Consider the following 21310-nt stretch of genomic DNA (forward strand, 5'->3'; position numbering starts at 1 on the left):
GAAATGAGGCACCCAAAATGCCAACAAGTACATATATGCATGCATAAATATTGAAGCAATGGTTAACATCGTCGCTTAAGTATATCCCTCACGCATCAAAATTAATTTTGCAATTGCACTAGTGGCCAGAAGGAGGGGGGGGGGTGACCCCCCCCCCCCAACCACAACGTACCGATGTCGTCCAAGTTAACTTTTCGTTTCGAGGCAGGGGATACAGGGTAATCCAGAAGAACTGGAAAAAAGGTTGTGAAATTGCGTAAATTTGTTTATTTTTTGTTTAGTGACACTGTTATTCAAAATCAATACATACACATATATAACAAACATCAATTGTGACTGATAAACCTTTAACTACATACTAAATAATGCATTTATTGAAAATATTTATTACTGATAACAAGATTGTAACCGTGTTTTTAATAGCAGAAAGCGCAAAAAATATTAAATGATTGGTAAATGCTAAAAGATTTATTGTGGTCTACTATAGTCTCATAAGGTAGAAATACCGTGTGTAATGCTCATTTCTTTCAAATTTAACTCGATATCCTTCATAAGAACCATTGTTTTCGACATTTATTCATTCTTTTAGGAATATTGAAACAACATTATTAATTGTGGTAAACCTTATCTGGCAGTACTTAAGAGTGCATCTTTGACTTTATTACTCGAGTGAATGCACCTTCAAACCGGTTTAACACCAACATGTCACAGTAATCAATACCATCTGTGTTAAGATGTCGGGAATGTGTTAGACGAATGATTTTGTTTTATGGAGCTTTGAAGAGCGATGAATGGCACTAAAGTGGTGCCAAATGGATATCTCAAACACCCATTGGTAAGTCATTTATTTTTTTCCATTTAATTTTTTGTCTTGATTTTTGAATATATAAACAGTCAATAAGTAGGACATCTCGTAAAGAACGTTCACTTGAAACAGTCCTCTTCTTATCCACACTTCGACAGGGAGTGGGGCTACTCTGCCTAAATAGCCGTCAACGAGTATTTTAAGAAATATCAAAATAATAAAAAATGGTGTCCCAGTGGTTGCACCAGTCAATTGTAACCATGCCCACCCCCCCCCCCCCCCCATAGTCCACCTAAATGACCGTCAATGGGTCTTTTGACGATTTTAAGACTATGGCAGTTACAGGGATACACATGAAATGTCAAAATAATAAAAAAAGTATCCCTAATCGCTTATTATTGTATCTCCCCCCCCCCCCCCGCCCCCCAGTCTAAAATTATAGACGTGTAATACATTCTTCCAATCCTTACTGGTTGACGGTACATTTCCTAACAGGGCACAAATCCTGAACACCGGCTAAAACACGCGTTTGTTTACCGTGATCGATTATTCGATGATCTAGATCAATACAGAGGCTTGCCTTGGTCACACTTGCAAAGTTTCATCCTGTTTTGTTAAGCATTTTTCTAAAAAATGCCATTTATTTATTATAGCATACTTTTTAATTATAATTGTATGACCATGTATTTTCGCTTTTCAAGTGTTCGGTATTTGTGCCCTCCATAGCGTATTTTGAAGGGTGATTTACTATCCATAAAATTGAACGATTTTCGACATAATATTGACGAGATCGTGAATCTGTACTTTGACAGCTGTTTTCACATGAACCAAAGATGTTTCATACGAAAGTTTAACTTACTACAACATAAACTCTCCAAGATAATTGTAAAAAACATCAGAAAGTGTTCGGATTTGTGACCTTAGCCAGTAACGTCTAAACGGGCTTGTGCAAAAACCGGGGGTGTTTTGAAAAATATTGAAATTGTATTAAGTGAAGTATTTTATGGTTTAAATTGATCATAAAGGTTTATATTCATACTTTACCATGTAAGTGAAAAGTTATTTTGCATTAAAACACATTATTTACCTTTCCAATAAAACAAAAGTTGACTGACACAGACAACAATTATGCCAAGCGGAACAACTCGACCCAATCGTAATAACTCGGCCACCACTGACAAGCTTCTAGATAGACCTTGTAAATACAATTGTAACAACTCAGCCATGGCCGAAATGTTCCAATTGTTTAAAAATTGTGCCCTGAAGCCTTGCAGGTGCCCTTCATGTATATATCGCTATGTTTTGACAGCAAGAAATGAAAAATAAACGTCAAACTCATAATTATTCATAGGATATGACATTTTTATGTATGGAACTGATATAAAATTACATAATCTGGTAATATTTCTTGTTTTATGATATTTTTGAGATGTTAAATGCTTTAACCCAGAATCCCGATCGGAATAACTACCCACTTTTGATACTAAACAATTTGTATGTGAAGGATTTGCCATATCAAAAAAGATACAAAAATCCGTAAACGTACAATTCTTTGGTCTACTAAGATTTAGCTTGTGAATGTCATTTTACAGCGAAATCAACAAGTTAAAAAAATACTCATGACCTGTTCCTTATCAATATGAAATATCTTTAAACTTTTAGGAACATTATGCAAAAAAAAACAACAGTATGTTTTACCTTCGGTATAAGAAAATAACTATTTTCTAATAAAACTACTGTTGAAAAATGTAAGCTAATGAAATGGAAAATAAAAAGATGCTTCCAAACATGCCATATTTTCTTGAGACCATTCAGGGGGATTAATGTTCAAAAGTCTGAAAATTCAGGGGGATTTTGGTAGTATTCAGGGGTTTTTTTTAGCAGGTCTAATTTGACAAAATTTCAGAGTATTTTAAGACGCAAGTACAAAAAAACAAATTGCCATAATTTTGAAAGACTCCCGAGGGGATTATGTCCAGAATTTAAGGGGATTTGGGTCACATACCAGAGAATTTTCATCATCGCCATGTAGCATTACGGGCATGACACACGTGCCAATTTACCTTGTCTACCCCTTTTTCCAGCACTTCATCTATATTTTAATGAGACACAGCCATATTGCATAATAAAAGCACTCACTTGCAAAATAGAATACTTCACAGAAAAATATGTTTCAGAGACAATTTAATGGGCTTACCTTCCTCTAAAATTGGATACAAAATCTGCTCATTATGATCATAAATGATGACTTTCAGACTAATAGAGAGAATGGAATGATTTATCAATATTTTTCATTTCAATTCCCAAATAGTCAGATTTGTTTGCTTCTGATAAAAAGCAAATGCATAATTTATTGTTTAAGTTCATAAACATATCATCTTTTGGCATTCATCAAAAAATAAAAAACATCACCACCATAATATTAAAATAAATAAAAGTCATTTCATCCTAATTGTCTACTTTCAGTTTCTCTTCTGGAAGTTCTGTTATTTTCCGATATTTGAGATGAAGGTCATGTCATGTATGTAAACATATTAGTGGGTCATAACAAAGAACAGCATTGTCTATTAGTTATTTTAATCCTTTTCTTTACCAAATAATGTACTGTCACCTTTAAATCATAAATCATTTTGATGACAATGACACATGTTTAAACACTTTAATTTGTTACATCCTCTCTGATTGGATAAAACCTATAGTTTTAACCAATGAAAATCTTCCTTTTATCTGACCAGTCTAATTGACATTTCTTATGCAAATTCTGACAGTTTCAATCAAAACAATGCATGAAATGTGCCCTGCTGACTTATTAAGTGTCACCCAATTGGTGTTGTTAAAACACACCATCAGTTGATAATCCAATTAAGACAAGAAGGGCATTATAACTGCAAACAGGCATATATAATTAAACCCTGTGATAATTTTGCGTAATTTTAAACACACTTTTTTTAATTTCGGGGGATTTTCATCCCCCTCCGGGAGACCGGGGGATGGGTCGAAATTCCGGGGGATTTTTCCCCCTCCGGGGGATATGGCATGTATGTCAGCTTCTGGGATGCTTTGAAGTTGAACTGCTCACATGAACCCACAAAAGATGTGTAGGTATGTGCTTAACAATAAAGGATAAAACATTAAAATGAAGCATTTCAAGTGGAGGTTTTCATTAGGGTAGTGCTACCTTAAACACACACTTTACAATTATTTTTTTCTCTTTTTTAATCTATTTTCTTTAACCAATGGACTATACAAACAGTAGGGTCAGTCCCAGTATACAGGACAATTATTCAATAAAATGTTTATCCTTTTGATATCATAATTGGTAAAAAAATATCAAAATGTAAAGAAAAAATAACAGAGACCGGGTTCAAACTGTGGTCGCCAAAATTGCAGTCCAGTGTTGTATCCACTGCTATGAAAGTTTACATTTGTTTATTTGATTTAATATATACCTAGCTTGGTAACATTAAGTGATAACATCGACTAGCCAATCACACATAAAAATTAATTATACTAGGTATACCCACCTAGTAATCTTTTTTAATGGAAAAAAAATGTGAAAAATCAATTAATTGTAAACTATGTGGTACTTCAGTTAGTTAGTTTCAATGCATTGTACACATTGATACCAAATTCATGTCAGTTTTCGACAATTTTCTCTTCTTTCGCTATTTCATCATACGGTGTATAGCCCCTGAATAAAGTTTCACTCTGTTTCATTGAGTATATTTCTTAAAAATCCTTTCTTTGTTCTAATCTGCTAAAAGGTCAAAAAGGTCACAGTCATGTGAGCATCTTTGAGGCCTCTCAGTTATTATAACCAATGCACCAGTCAATTGTAACGGTTACTAACCACGCACACCCCCCGGTCTGGGGGTATACTGGGAATAGTCGGGAAATGGGCCGTGTTTTTACTTTCTATGTGGCCACGCAGGGCCGGGTGACCGCAGTGGTTTTGTCTTTGAGCCAAATTTAGCTGAGATTGGGCCTTATATAGAGTCTCTGGTGTGCAGGGGCATTTGGCCGGGGTTTTACCATCAGTTCGTTCCCGCAGGGGAGGGGATTAGACCCAGGGTTGGCTGGACCGAAAGTCAAAGTCCCCGCTATTCCCTGGACCTGGGGGCGCCAGGGTTACAATTGACTGGTGCACAACATATAAGATATTTATAAAATAAATAAAAGTACAGTTAATCAATAAATTTTAATGTGGTAAATTAACAAAGAATTAGATAGATGCTTTATGCAAAATCTCACAAAGATGTAAAAAAATACAAAGGAGTTCAGGTTTGCTAGTTTGTAAAAATATTTCATGGAATCATGGTAAATTGTTATATTATATGTCCAATGACAGCCCATATATTTTCTAACTACTTGAACCTTTCTTGTTATAATTCTTATTATTTTTTGTTTTAGTTGATGTGTGATGCTGATAATACAGAGACAGCTAGAGTGACAGAGTTTGATGAATAAACTTAAATTAAAAAACAGTGAGTACAATAATCTATTTTAACATGTCTTGTGTGTAAAGTGTGATTCCGAAGCAGTAAATATATATATATATGTATCTTTAAGTTTTGAATCACAAATTTAGATCAAAGATCTATTATCACACAAAACTTAAAGGATATATATGAAAAGTCATGTGAATTGTGCAAGTCATATAATATAAAATTTATATTGATCAAGTCAAGCCATGCCATGTAAAAAAAACTGACATCATATCAAAGACTGTATGAATCATTCTCAGAGCTATTGAAAATATTTAATTGGTTGTAAGCGGACCATGCACGGTAATTTTGAGTAACCCCACCAGCCAATACAATATGGCTAAAAAGGCTTTGATAATATTTTTTATCTAATGTTTATCTTTCCTAAATATTTATATTTATAAATCTATTTACCAGTATAAATCTGTATTTATTTATTTATTAATGCATTTATTTGCTCACTAATATATACAATACACTTATCGTTGTATATTGTCTAGGCCTAAAAAAAAAATACATTTGGTTCGGGTTACCCGACCCTACCTACGGAATAGGCGCCGACCCTACTGTTTTTATAGTCAATTTGAAAAAAAAAAGGAAAAATTAAAAAAAAAAAAAAAAAAAAAAAAAAAAAAAATCTCGTTTTTTTTTTTAAATTGCTTTTTATTTTAATATTAAGTTTAAACCTTAAATGCTTATACAGAAGATAGCTTTAACACCATTCTCCAATGATGAAAATTATTTTCTTATATAAAACCTAATAAAAAAAAAAAAATAAAAAAAAAATAAAAAGCCTACCTACCCTACCTATTTTTTTTAAGGATGTAACCCTAACCAAACAATTTTTTTTTTTAGGCCCTAGCTAATACATGTATACAAATATGCATAATATGCATAATTATGGGGGGGGGGGTCATAATTACCTATGGTGTACTGTCTTGTTCTTACGAAGATATGATTTTGACTAAAATCCTTACTGAAAAGGCAGTGCAGACTGGCCTGTTTAAATAATTAATTAAATCTTAATGGGTTTAAATGTATTTTATTTTATTTTTAAAGATATTTTAGAGTTTAAAAGGAAGAGAGTCTGTTTTAAAGACTAAATAATTATATAGTCAGGATAAAAAATAATTATTTTTCAAAATCAAGTTCAAATAATTTTCCATTATTTGGCAAATGGAAAAAAGCTAAATATATATTAAGAATGTTTTACTCGATAGAAAGTAGGCCCAGTATCTTTTGCATTGCAACACTAAGAAAGTAAATATTTATTTTTTGTCTTTTACCAATTCCATCAAAGTCTGTGAGTGGCTCATGATGCTTAGGCCTGCCAATTTAATGGTTTTCGAAATCATAAATTGAGACAACTTATAACTTTTGTATAAAATCTTTAAAGCTTTCAATAACTTAACATGTCATCCACCTTATTGTCTCAATTTAAAAATAGTTTTCACTCAACAACTTACTTATTAATCAGGATAATAATTTGATAATGACTATCACTATCATTCTGTAAGATAATGTACTGGTACATAAATTTAATCCCCAATATATCAGATGAGTGTGATAGTATATGCTCTTAATAGTTGTAGCCCGGAATTATACGTAGGAAACAATAGAGTCATTGGACTGTTACACGAATTTCAATAGCTCGAAATTCGCCTTTTATTTGTACCAGCATGGGAAAACCCTGTTATGTTAATACATATAGCCCGGAAGTAACAAATAAAAGGTGAATTTCGAGCTATTGAAATTCATGTAACAGTCCAATGACTCTATTGTTTCCGAAGTAATGTGTGTATATTACAACGGTTTAATTTTGTTTGTACCGGAGGATTAGGTCGGAAAAACTAGAATAGCTATAATTCCGGGCTACAACTATTCCGGGCTATATGCATGTATTAATATATATATATATATATATATATATATATATATAAATGCACGAAATCAATGTGGGATTTTCATTAAGTTTTGGTTAAACCATCTTTGTAACAAATTACAGTTACTTCCAAATTACATCTTATTCTACATAATACAAACTGGAGGACAGTTCTTTTTATTTGGTAATGTTAAGAGACTTGAAGACAAAAAAAAATGTTTAAATTCAGAAAACCTTACACAAAGTAGAAACCTTCTATTAATGTCATTATCTTGAAAAAATGAACATGCCTTTTAGCAATTGTATCAATCTGTGAAAATCTACATTTTGCCTTCGACATGTTATACAATTTAAAGATATTTACATGGAAATTAAGTTCAATTCTAAATTGACAGTCATGTATTTCTTCCAAAATTTTCATAGTATAAGGAACATGAATTTTTTATGAATTTAAGTGCATAACTGCAGATAATGATCATTATCTTAAATCAATTACAAGCCAATTCATAGTCATGCATATAGCCGCCTTTTCAAAATATGATAGTGATTGTCTCAAATGACCAGTCTTTCTCTGTGGGGGGTGGGGGCTGTCAGTCATAAGGAAACCTTTAAAAGGCATATTCATTCAGCCAATCAGATGTCAGGTTCAGTGAAAGGGGCGATGCCAGGTAAAGTAAAAGGGGTGGAGCTAAAATAAATACTGACATTCAATGAAGATAGATCCCCCTTTGTCCTCACAAATATGTTTCAGTCACACTAGGGGGTGTGACACGGGTCAAGCCATAATGGAGCCATAGGCAAGCAGACTTTTATTAACCCAACAACAACAACAGGTGTAATTCTTACCAACTGAGGAAAAAACTTTAGAGGTTTTATTATTGCTCATTTTTTTATACAAATTAAATATCTAACAATGACAAATATAAAATATGATCATTCAAGCATAATATTGACACCAAACATGACACATCTTGCAAATGGTCTTGAATAAAATTCCTACACTTTTTATAATGATAATACATGGGACCAATATCAAAACCATTATCCTGTTAAATAGGACAATGGATTTGATATTGGTAATTCGCAGAAAATACAATGTAATTAAGTAAAAAAAATACACAGTATGCACATGCACACTGGCTTCAAACAAAAATTGTTGCTTAGGCCAAAAAAAAGTATTCATAGTTTCCAGTTAAATATCAAAAAAGGTAGGCATAAGGTAACTGTTTTTTTTTTTAGGACCATGTTTCTTTGGCAAACTGACCTATATCAGGGAATTATTAAGGTCTTTACTAAAAAAGCACATATTGATCAAAACACCAAAAACAAAAAAGGATCAGAAGGATAAAAATAGGGTCAGTTGGGCGGAAACGAAGATTTTTGAATCCTTATTTTGTCAATGATGTCATGTCAGTGATCAAAATGATAACACAATTTAAGCCCTGCATTCTGGAATGTGGGGCTAAATTCTTGATTGTGTTATAGTAGGGCCAAAAATAAAATGATTTGGTTAGGGTTACATCCTTTTTAAAAACAGAAAGAGTAAAAAGTATAAAGGATTACATTTTTAAAATACATAATATATATGCGTTTTCACTTTAAAATACATGCATTGTTACAGTCTTGTTTTCAGTAAGTAACTTTTCCTTAAATGCATTCTTTGGAAAGTAATTTAAGGTTTATTATTCAAAATATATGTTAGTCAACTTGTGTATGTATTGATTTCCAACTTTTTTATTTTTTGTTTAAACTTTATGTATTAGAATTTCTTTGTGTAAATACCTGCTTATGTGATAAAAGACTGCTGACTAAAGATTAGATTTCAGATTTTGATATTTCCATTCCAAATTTAATGTTTTACAGCTTAAACTGCTACTAACAGTTTAAGAAAAATGCATAAAACATCAATTTTGGATGGAAGTATGAAAAGCTGCAATCTGATATTTTGTCAGCAGTCTTTTATCGCTGGTTTGCAGATATTTACGCAAAAATTCGCTTGTTCGAAGACAAAAATTTTTAAAAAAGTTGTCAAAACGTTCAATCTGTGAGGTTGCAGCTTTAATATAAGACTAACGTAAATATTAAAAACAAATGAGGCCCCTTTAATATTAACATGTCAATATCAAAAAGAAGATGAAAACTATGAGAAAGTGTTTTTATAATTAAAAATAAATTGCTTAAAGCAAATATCTGAAATTAATAATTGTCATGCAAAGCAGCCTGTAATGAATATGAATATTAGATTTTGGCCTTGAACACCTTTTTAAGAAGAGTGTTTTGAAGTAAGGATTATCATAATGCTGAACTTAATATTGTACTGTAGCTTTGTAGCAAATCCTTATGATTAAAGTCACTGTGTCTTCCTTATGCTGTGATAAAGATCTCCATAGTAACATTTCTAAACCTAATAAATTAAGTGAAAAAGGGTGTTTATTGGGGGTAATAAAACACATCTTGATAATGGCCAATTAGTTTTAATCTTTCAAGTGTTGGTAGGATGGGAGGGGGGTCTTAACTTTTTGAACTGCCAATATTTTCCTGGTTATTTTGTCCACCATGTCAAAATGATCTGGGTTGTTTTGTCAACCCTGTCTAAATGGGTTGGACGTGTTTTGTCCCCTTAGTCAAAAATGACATGGGATGTTTTGTCCTACATTTTTATAAAGGAGTTCAGAATAAATAACACATTAGTTTTCGTGCTTATGTAAAATAAATGCAAATGACTTTCATTATAAGTTTAAAAAATACTCTTAACGCTGCATTCTCACAGATTTACCATTTTTACAACTTTTTTATTTTTGTCTTGGAAAGAGCAAATTTTTGCGTAAATATCTGCAACCCATTGATGTAAGATTGTTGATAAAAAAACAGATCTTAGATTTTCATATTTTCGAAAATGTTAGAGCTTAAAACCTTACTAACGGTTTAAGAAAAATGCATAAAACATCAATTTATGAACTTAAATATAAAAATCCGCGATCTAATTTTTTGTCAGCAGTCTTATTAACTGGTTTCCATGGATTGTAGCAAAAATTGGCTTGTTCCAAGACAAAAATTAAAAAGTTGTCGAAATGTTTAATCTGTGATAGTGCAGCTTTAATTATGGTAGCTTTTCAGTCATTTGCCTATATATGTCTATTTGATTCAGTAAATACTTCATAATATTAAAGCTAGGCTTATTAGGATATGCTTATTTTTCATTGGGTTCTATTTTTAGCACATAACAGCTTCATTACAAGAATATATTAATTATTATTAAAGCTGCATGCACTCTCACAAATTTACCGTTTTTACAACTTTTTTATTTTTTTTGTCTTGGAAAGAGCAAATTTTTGGGTTTAATAGTATCTGCAAACCAATGATAAAAGACTGCTAACATAGATCATATCGCAGATTTGCATATTTTCGTTTGAAAGCCAATGTTTTGTGGGTTAAACTATTACTAACAGTTAAAGAAAAATGCATGATCTAATTTTTTGTCAGCAGTTTTATATCACTGGTTTTCATGGATTCTTGAAAAAAAAAATACTTCCCTGTTGGCCAATTGAGAACAAAATCAAGAGGTTTTGGGTTTTGCTGTTTATATGTTCTGGAATTTTTCAAAAGCATTTATTTATAGGACTTATGAATTTTATGTACAGCATTCTGTATATTGTCAAGTGTCCTTTTTTTAAATTATATACAACATGTATAAATTTAATGTTTCAGGAAATAACCACCATCTCTCTCAGAGGTCATCTTTCTCATTATTGTGGGGAAACCTCAAAGGGCATCAGGAAAACCTTCATCAACCTCTTTGTGCCCAGTGGCTTGTGCAACAGTGTTTCAGAAGTATAAATACCTTTTTAATTTGTGTATATCATTTGTATAATGACTTGTTTTTATATATTAAATATATATATATGATTTATTATATATATATAGATGGTTAATCTTATGACTTCCTGATAGTATTTAAGTTGTGAAATATTAAATAATCTAATCATAAAAAATGCTTGGAAATGACAATAAAAAAAAGATATTTGTCGAATAGGAAGTTTCACCTGTCCTGTTTATATTACAAATCATTTTAAATCAGACAGAAAATTCAATATACTTGTTGTATCTCACTGTTTATTTGTCTTCACATTTTGTATTGTCACATCAAGCCTGTTTGAACATCCTAGAGAAGATAAGTGTATAGAAGTGGATATGATATAATAAATATGCATATAAATGTGCTTGGGATTATTTTCAGATTATCATTAAAATGGGGATAATGGATGACTGGCCACACATATGGGGCTATGGACAAGCTTCAGAGCAGGCTGCCAGGTGGTGGTGTTAGTAGTTTATACTCCGGGTCCCGGCGTGAGCACATTGAAGGGTCCCAGAGTGACAGTTCAACCACCGCACACCTATCCTGGGCAGAACCAGTACTAGGTGCCTTCACCTCTGCAAGGAACTGACAGCTTCTGTACATGCCAGGTGCAGTGGTACAGTGCGAATGGTCGTAGAAAGGATTTCATAACCAATCACAACAGAGGTGACCTGGTCCGCCCGGGAATCGAACCCGGGATGTCCAATTCAGAGTCCAACGCTCTACCGATTGAGCTGACCGGGCGGACATATTAGCTACATTAGATGACAAGCCATCTATGCTGGACATTCTTCACAATAAAATGTGATGTCACAGGAGCTGTCTATCTCAACAGCTCACACTGTCCGTATTTGACTAAAGGAATGAATGAAGTCACTGCAGAAGTTAGATTGAGGAATGTCCATGTCACTACCCATCATTTGGAAGGAGTTGGATAAAAAAAGTGTGGCCTATGTATTGAAACAGGTCCGATTTCCAGTTACGGACAGTCTTGATTTGTCTGATTACATTTTTGACCAACATGATGGTCTAAAAGAACACTTACTGGTAACTGGTAAAATCATGGCCCAGTTGTTCCAAGAGGCAGGCGAGTGGGAAGTTACTAGACTCCATTTCTTTATGGGTTGATCTGAGGTTCCAGTTCAGTTAAAGTACTGATAGAACACCAAGTGTTTGCCATAATACAGCAACATTTGATTTGTAACTATGTATTTGTTTGAATTGTTGAAACAGTACTGTTTACTAAATAATGTGTATGTATATGAAGAATAATATTATAAATAATTTGTAAGAACCTGATATTAAGTAAAATGTCGATAAGTCTAAATATGTATCTGCGAATCATTTTTGTATATCTGTAAAGATTACATTGCCTATATTCCTCAATTTATATTTTTCTTTTAGCCAGTCAATAACTTTTCTTAAGTTCTATCTTCAAAATTGTCGGGACAGGGATTATAGCCCTTAATTAACCCAAATATGTAACATTCAATGCAAAATTTCTAATTGGCTGCATTTAGGCAGTTCAGATGCAGGAACAAACATCACTTGGGTCCTTAATAATAGCTTTCCATCTGACATTGAAGATCCAATAAAAAAAAATTTGTCATGTGACTTTTTATTAACTCTCAATTTATTGAAAGTGAAATTACTTACATGATTTGTAAGAACTAAATTATAATGATATCAAATGATTGTTTAAATTAAATAAAATAGATGATTACATACATGAACTATTTTTATTTCTTGTTTGTCAATATGAAGAGTAATGCAATGGCTTTTGAATTTCATAAAAAAGGATGGAAAAATGTATGTTTATTGTTTAAGCAATTAATTAAGTAATAAAAGTTTTTTTTTTCTTTTTTTCAAATTATGCTATCTTATAATACAGATCGTTATTTGTTTAATTTTGGTACAAATGAAGTATATAAGGTATGTCTAATGTTACAAATAGCAAAAATTCAAATGCAAATCATGGTGACTTGACTAAATGTGAATGCTAATTGAATCAAAATAGTTAATAAATAATAATGTTCATTTGAAACAATTGAGAGTATAAGTTTGGTTTGTGTATGCCATATATTCCCGGGGGGGGGGGGGAGGGGGGGGGAATGAAAAAATGAAAAGTATATTACTATGCGCAGTGCTATAATAATTAATAAGTAAATGTTTTTAGCTCACCTGTCACATAGTGACAAGGTGAGCTTTTGTGATCACAATTTGTCCGGCGTCCGTCTGTCGTCCGTCCGTCCGTAAACTTTTACTTTAAACGACATCTCCTCATAAACCGCTTAGCCAATTTCTTCCAAACTTTACAGGAATGTTCCTTGGGTGGTCCCCTTTGAAAATTGTTCAAAGAATTGAATTCCATGCAGAACTCTGGTTGCCATGGCAACGGAAAGGAAAAACTTTTAAAAATCTTATTTTTCAAAACCACAAGGCCTAGAGCCTTAATATTTGGTATATAGCATCATCTAGTGGTCCTCTACCAAAATTGTTAAAACTATCCCCCTGGGGTCAAAAATGGCCCTGCCCCGGGGGTCACTTGTTTTACATAGACTTATATAGGGAAAATCTTCTTCTCAAAAACCACAAGGCCTAGAACCTTGAAAATTGGTATGTGTCATCATGTAGTGGTCCTCTACAAAATTTGTTCATATTATTCTCCTGGGGTCAAAAATGGCCCCGCCCCAGGGGTTCACTAGTTTCATTACATAGTGTTATATAGTAAATCTTTAAAAATCTTCTCCGAAACTGTAAGGCCCAGGGCTTAGATATTTGGTATACAGCATCATCTAGTGGACCTCTACCAGATTTGTTCAAATTATTGCCACAGGGTCAAAATTGACCCCGCCTAGGGGGTCCTTGTTTTTACGTAGTGTTATATAGTAAATCTTTAAAAATATTCTTCTCCAGAACCGTAAGGCCAGGAGATTAGATATTTGGTATACAACATCATCTTGTGGACCTCTATCAAAGTTGTTCAAATTATTGCCACAGGGTCAAAATTGGCCCCGCCCTGAAAGTTATTTGTTTAATTATATAGTCTTATATAATAAAACTTTAAAAATCCTCTTCTCCAAAATATAAGACCTAGAGCTTTCATATTTGGTATATAGTGTTACCTAGTGGACCTACACCAAAGGTATTCAAATTATTGTCCCGGGGTCAAATTGGCCTTGCTCAGGGGTCATTTGTTTTTACATTGTCTTGTCACTGAACATCTTTTCCTCTGAAAGTAAAGGTCAGAATGACTCCATACTTGATATGTAGCATCCTTACATGGTCCTTTCTCAACTTTGTTCAAATGGTTTTGTTTGGCCCCTTTTAGGGGTCACCAGAGCAAAAAATAGAAAAACCTTTAAACAACTTGATCTTATTAACTGCTTGATGGATCTTCAAGTCTGAAGCATCCTAGCATGGGCCTCTGTCAGGTCTTTTCAAATAATTTTGTTTGGCCCCTTTTAAGGGCCACCAGAGCTAAAATTAGTAAAAAAACTTAACATTTTCTTCGCATGAACCCCTTGATAGATCTTCAGCAAATTTGGTTTGAAGTGTCCTTGCATGGACCTCTCTTAAATTTGTTCACATAATTTTGTTTGGCCCGGTTGCCATGGCAACCTAAAGGAAAATGTCAACAATTGGTTATAATCATCTTCTTCTCCTAAACCGCTTTGACAATTTTGATGAAACTTCATAGGAATGATCCTTGGTTGGTGCTTTTTCAAAATTGTTCAAAGAAATTAATTCCATTTAGAACTCTGGTTGACATGGCAACCTAAAGGAAAAGTGTCAACAATTGGTTACAATCATCTTCTCCTAAACCGCTTGGACAATTTTGATGAAACTTCATAGGAATGATCCTTGGTTGGTGCTTTTTCAAAATTGTTAAAAAAAATTAATTCCTTGCAGAACTCTGGTTGCCATGGCAACCTGAAGGAAATTATAGGCTGTCGTGTCCGCGCTGTGACTTTCTCTTATATGGACAGATTTTAAAATGAAAATGCCATATGTTTTCAACATACCAAGACAATGTGTCGTGTGCAAGACCCATGTCCCTACCTCTAAGGTGAAAGATACACTAAGTGTTTATTCACAATGGAATGCTGAATATGAGGACATAAAGAGTGTTGGCTGTCATTTAGTATGATTGTTTTTTTTTTGCTCAGAGGCAATTTAATATAACTTGCAATATGTATTTGACACATACAGGCAAGATAAACTTTTTATACGCCCGAAGGGTCGTATTATGTTATGGCCTCCATCGTCTGTCCGTCTGTCTGTCCGTCTGTCCGTCCGTTAGCAATTCCGTGTCCGGGCCATAACTTGGTAACTAATAAAGCGATTTTCAAATAACTTTATACAAATCATCACTACATTAAAAGGATGTGTCGCGCGCAATTTCCAGGTCCATACCTTAAAGACTAGAATCACCATGGGGGTGCGTTAGCAATTCCGTGTCCGGGCCACAACTTTGTCACTAATAAAGTCATTTTCAAATAACTTTATACAAAGCATCATTACATTAAAAGGATGTGTCGCGCGCAATTTCCAGGTCCATACCTCAAACACTAGAATCACCATGGGGGGGGGCGTTAGCAATTCTGTGTCCGGCCACATCTTTGTTACTAATAAAGTGATTTTCAAATAACTTTATACAAATCATCACTACATTAAAAGGATGTGTCACATGCAATTTCCAGGTCCATACCTCAAAGTCTAGAATCACCATGGGGGGGACGTTAGCAATTCCATGTCCAGGCCATAACTCAAAGACTAGAATCACCAATGGGGGGCGTTAGCAATTCTGTGTCCTGGCCACATCTTTGTTACTCGTCCGTTAGCAATGGGGGGGACGTTAGCAATTCCATGTCCAGGCCATAAATCAAAGCCTAGAATCACCAATGGGGGGCGTTAGCAATTCTGTGTCCTGGCCACATCTTTGTTACTCGTCTGTTAGCAATTCCGTGTCCAAAAGGATGTGTCACGCGCAATTACCAGGTCCATACCTCAAAGACTAGAATCACCATGGGGGGGCGTTAGCAATTCTGTTTCCGGGCCACATCTTTGTTACTCGTCCGTTAGCAATTCCGTGTCCCGGCCATAACTTGGTAACTAATAAAGCGATTTTCAAATAGCTTTATACAAATCATCACTACATTAAAAGGATGTGTCGCGCGCAATTTCCAGGTCCATACCTCAAAGACTAGAATCACCATGGGGGGGGCGTTAGCAATTCTGTGTCTGGGCCACATCTTTGTTACTAATAAAGTGATTTTCAAATAACTTTATACAAATCATCACTACATTAAAAGGATGTCACATGCAATTTCCAGGTCCATACCTCAAAGTCTAGAATCACCATGGGGGGGACGTTAGCAATTCCATGTCCAGGCCATAACTCAAAGACTAGAATCACCATGGGGGGGCGTTAGGAATTCTGTGTCCGGGCCACATCTTTGTAACTCGTCCGTAAGCAATTCCGTGTCCGGGCCATAACTTGGTAACTAATAAAGCGATTTTCAAATAACTTTATACAAATCATCACTACATTTAAAGGATGTGTTGCGCGCAATTTCCAGGTCCATACCTCAAAGACTAGAATCACCATGGGGGGGCATAAGCAATTCTGTGTCCGGGCCACATCTTTGTTACTCGTCCGTTAGCAATTCCGTGTCCGGGCCATAACTTGGTAACTAATAAAGCGATTTTCAAATAACTTTATACAAATCATCACTACATTAAAAGGACCTCAAGCCGAATCTTCTTCGGGCGTATAATGCTCCGTTTCGCGGTGCTCTTGTTATGTACTTGTTCATAGATCAATGTCACATTGGGGGGCATTTGTCACATACTTTGACAGCTCTTGTTCAATATTCTTTGACAAACAAGCTATATTAATAACAAAGGTTAAACTCTTTTACTCAGGGCCATCATGGCCCTCTTGTTTTATGTATTATTTATTTATCATATGCATTGACAATTGATTATAATTTCATAATATATTATTTATTCTTTTATTGTATGTATTCTAGATCATTAAATAAATATAAGTAAATATGCATTCAAATTTCTGTATTTAGTCTTAAATAATAAATGTTGATATTGTTAAGACCAAAATCCGCTGGACTTTAGACCAATATTCCCTGGAATTCAGACTAAAATCCACTGCAAAGCCTCTCAAAAGTATGGCATGCATGTATTTGTGTCTGTCTTTTACCTTAAAGGTTGTACCCACCAGGAATACTTTTTGTATCCTCTCAAAATTCAGACTAGGAAACTGACTTGAGGTTGAATATATAAGATTATGTTTTTCATCATCTTCAGACAAATAGAAAATAGCTATCAGCTAAAATCTTATTCAACAATAAATGTTTTAGAATGCTAAATATTAGCAGTACACAGGGTATAAATCTTGTGAAACACATAGCAATAACGTGCTAAATAATGCACGTGAATCTAGGTAACTTGTAGTAGTAGAAGTCAAGTATCATCTTGGTTTATTACAGCAGAACCAGTGATTACGAACTTCGTAATCACAGCCCCAGAAACAGAAGCGTTTTTATTAAATCTCCCAGGTTGCGGAAACATGGCACATCGCAGGTGCGGATCCAGGAATTGATGTTAGAGGGGTAGTAACTTAGGGGCGCAACTTTTGACATGTGCTCCTCCCTCAGAACCGAAAGTATATGGCATAAACTGTTTTACGGGAATTTGGGGTTACTCACTCATGTATGTAGTCGGAAATGGTGCATTATGAGCTTATTTTATTACCTTTGTTTCTCCGATATTGATGAAAACAGTAAACTTCGATTATTTTAGAGGTGGCGCACGCCGGGCGCTTAAACCGCTAGCGCTTCGACCAAATTCCCTGAGCTACACAGTCGGTCCAAGGCCAATTCCCCGCTATTTTGGCGCGAACACAAAACCACCGACTGTCCCCCCGGACCTGGGGTGGGGGGGATGCTTACCATTGACTGGTGCATTACTTTAGCGACAGCGATAGGTTTTCATATTACTTTTTCCCTGTTTGAATGTAATAATTGTCTGTTAATATGTTCACTGATAAAACTTTTGCGGCCTGGTACATTGCATCTCATTAGTCATGGCAGTATTCTTCAAGTTCAGGCTTCTTTTTTTCAAAATTCAAAATGTTTATTTTTTAAACCATTCATTGATTTATCAACACCATATTCACACATTCTCATTTACAAGAGGTTTGATAGTGATAAATCAAATGTGTAACGCATGGCACCATCACTCTGGTGAACGAGAATAATTTCATATAGCACAATGTACATGAAATAATGACAGTATGGCGAGTCGTTCCTTCACTATTTTTACCCATAAATACCATAAATTAAGCCTTTTCATACAATAGATCTCCATCACCTCTCCGACTCCTTTATAATTTGTGTAAATATATGAACATAATCATCTGGTCTTTAACAAAGGTAGAAGTGTAAAAAAGTTTATATCTTCGACTTCAAAGAACTTCATTAATGCTAATTCTTGACCAAATTTTAGTTGCCTTTAACCTTGAAAATAATCGGTTAAATGGCAAGATGTTTGTAATCAAGCTTAACGACAGCGTTTTTGTGACATTGATGAAAGATGGATTTTTTTTGTTTGTCTTTTTTTTCAATCGGATAAAAAATTGTACTAGTATCTGATACAGGGTTAATGAAGCAATACGATGGTTAGACGTCATGCTAACCATTGTATAGTATAGCAGCGATGAGGAATATGGATAAGTCGACAGTTGACAGGTAAGGACATTGTAAGAAGTGTCATTTTGCTAATTTTTGCTTTAAATATGGCAATATTTTTCTTTATTCCCATTTCCTACATGTTCCCATTACAAAATCTTACCTGTCCTTCCAATTGGAAATTTCCCATTTTAAAACTGAACTTTATTCTCCAATTGGAATGTTCCCATTAACCAAATATTCCAATTGGAATTTTCCAATGTTCATACTTTCCCACTTTGAATGTGGGAATCCTCCAATTGGAAAGATTCACTCATGGGAAGGATTCGCAAACAAATGCCTTAAATGAATCTATCGGTTCTTCATTTTTAATGAATATATTATTTTTCATGTAGTGAGTGTAAAATATTCTTAATTAAACAGTCAATTTCAATTTTAAAAATTATGTTCCAAATTCTCCCACAATTTTAATAGAGCCAGTTTTCCAATTGGAAAAGCTTGAAAAAGCCATTTTCCAATGGGAAGGCCATTTTCCAATGGGACTCCCATTGGAAAAGTTGACTTTAAATGCCAAAAAAACATATTTCTAAATTAAATTTCAGGAAACAAAAAATATCTCTTATTAGTATTACCTAACACATTTTAAAAATACAAAAATAAAAAACATTGGGTGAAAAATAAAAAAAATAAGTTTGCAAAAATTCCGGATTTGCAAACTTAATCCGGATGCTGTTTGAAGATGGTTTGAAAAAAAATAATTTAGGACAAGTTTCAAAGCAAATATATGACCACATGTTTAAAAACATATATCTGAAAACGTGCTTCAGTACTGATATCTGAACACATATATCTAAGCCTGACAACAGAAGATAAGTTTTGAAACTGAAAAAATAAAGACATAATCAAATATCCCGAACGACCAGACAAAAATACTGTGTTATATAAGTTTATATTATTCCACAACAAAAAACTTTAATACTAACCTTTCATCAAGCAACATTGTGAAGTCTTGGTTAATAGATATATACAACGTATGCACAATTGAATATCCCAACAGTAAATGTAACAATGAGTTTAACGTTTCGTTAAACGACCCGTTTTTGTTGTTACCTATCAATCTAGTATGTAATGCCATAGGTTAGAAAAAAAACCTACTAATTAATATAAAAAATAATCAATTTGTATATTTCGGTATTTATTTTCTGTATAATCAAACGAAATCAGATAAAATCAAACCGCAATGTTGCATGATAACTACTACATTGTGTTCATCTATTATGTTGATTTATTAAAACCTCGCTTTCCATGATACATTAGAATAGCATTGAGTGTTTTTACAATTAATTGTAATGTGATAATAAATGCACAAAAAAATCAGATTTTTTGTGCTGCTGAGATTCAGATTGTTGCAATTTTGGACAGCATGATTCGGACACCGTCACTCTGCCAGGTCATTGGTAATTCCTGGCAGGATACTCATTCGTCAATTCGTCCCTTCTCTGTAAGTGCTTGTTTTTTACGCGATTTCTTGTAAAACCATTTATCTAAGATTATATTTATTCGTTATCGCTATTATCATCTATATGCAAGATTGTTATATGTCAAGTAACGTCCAAACGGTAAATGAAACCATTTCAACCTTATGCCAATTGCAGTATTTTATTGTCTCTTGTTGATTACGACGTTGCATAATTATAAGTTATTTAAAGACATCCGTGTACACCTTGTACATCACATTGTTGCACACTTTTGCGCCAGACATCAAATTTTGTACCGCATCAATAATGCAGTTTTTAACATAAAATTCTCATGTTTTTCTTATTTCAATTATTTTTGTTATGTACGAATAGTTTAGGTAAACACTTGTTTTTACTTGTTTAGAAGTAAAGTGTTTTTATAGGGATAATTCACCTTGTTGAGGTCGTTACCATCTGCAAAGGCCCGCAAAATGGTTTACAGCCCGAGTGCGTAAGACCTTCACAGCCTTAGAGACAGTGAGTATTTTAAAATGCGAAACATTAATTGTTTTCGGAAATCATGCATGAAGCAATTTATACTTCAGGGACAAGCCATGTAGCCTAAACTTAAACTTTTCATGTTTAAAGGCACATACATCAAATTCAGACAAACATCAAACACAAGATACAGCGCTACATAACAAAATACATTACTCAACTAATGAAATATCGTCAATATCGTGGTTGCAAAACGCTACTTATACGGGCACGTGTACTGTATGTGTTCTACGTCATCAAGATATAGATACTTTGTGCAAGTTTAGGGAATATCGTCAATATCCAGAAGTCATGTACAATTTGTGTTCTACGTAATACAGGTAGGAGTATGCTCGGGAAAAGTGAATGATAATGGGAACTACAAAATCACGAGTAATGTGCTTCAACGATCCTTAAGGTACACGTGGACACATATATTTCGCAAGCGGCTTTTCAGGTCAACTCCAATGATTATGTGTGCAGGTACAAGTACAAATACTGTTTACTTCCTGTTTGAATAATTCTATGCTAATAATTCACTGTTTGTTATTATATCTTATTCAAATTCGCTAAACAC

At 33.9% G+C, this 21310-nt stretch overlaps 1 long non-coding RNA gene across 1 annotated transcript; it reads left to right on the top strand.

The window, feature by feature from the left end:
- Positions 1–322: 322 nt before the first annotated feature.
- Positions 323–12617, top strand: LOC128204245 (uncharacterized). The gene is made up of 4 exons (XR_008256138.1): positions 323–835; positions 5216–5289; positions 10880–11002; positions 11409–12617. It is a non-coding gene; the product is annotated as an uncharacterized LOC128204245 (long non-coding RNA).
- Positions 12618–21310: the final 8693 nt, after the last annotated feature.

Source organism: Mya arenaria, chromosome 10, assembly GCF_026914265.1.
Source record: "Mya arenaria isolate MELC-2E11 chromosome 10, ASM2691426v1".
Lineage (NCBI taxonomy): Eukaryota > Metazoa > Mollusca > Bivalvia > Myida > Myidae > Mya > Mya arenaria.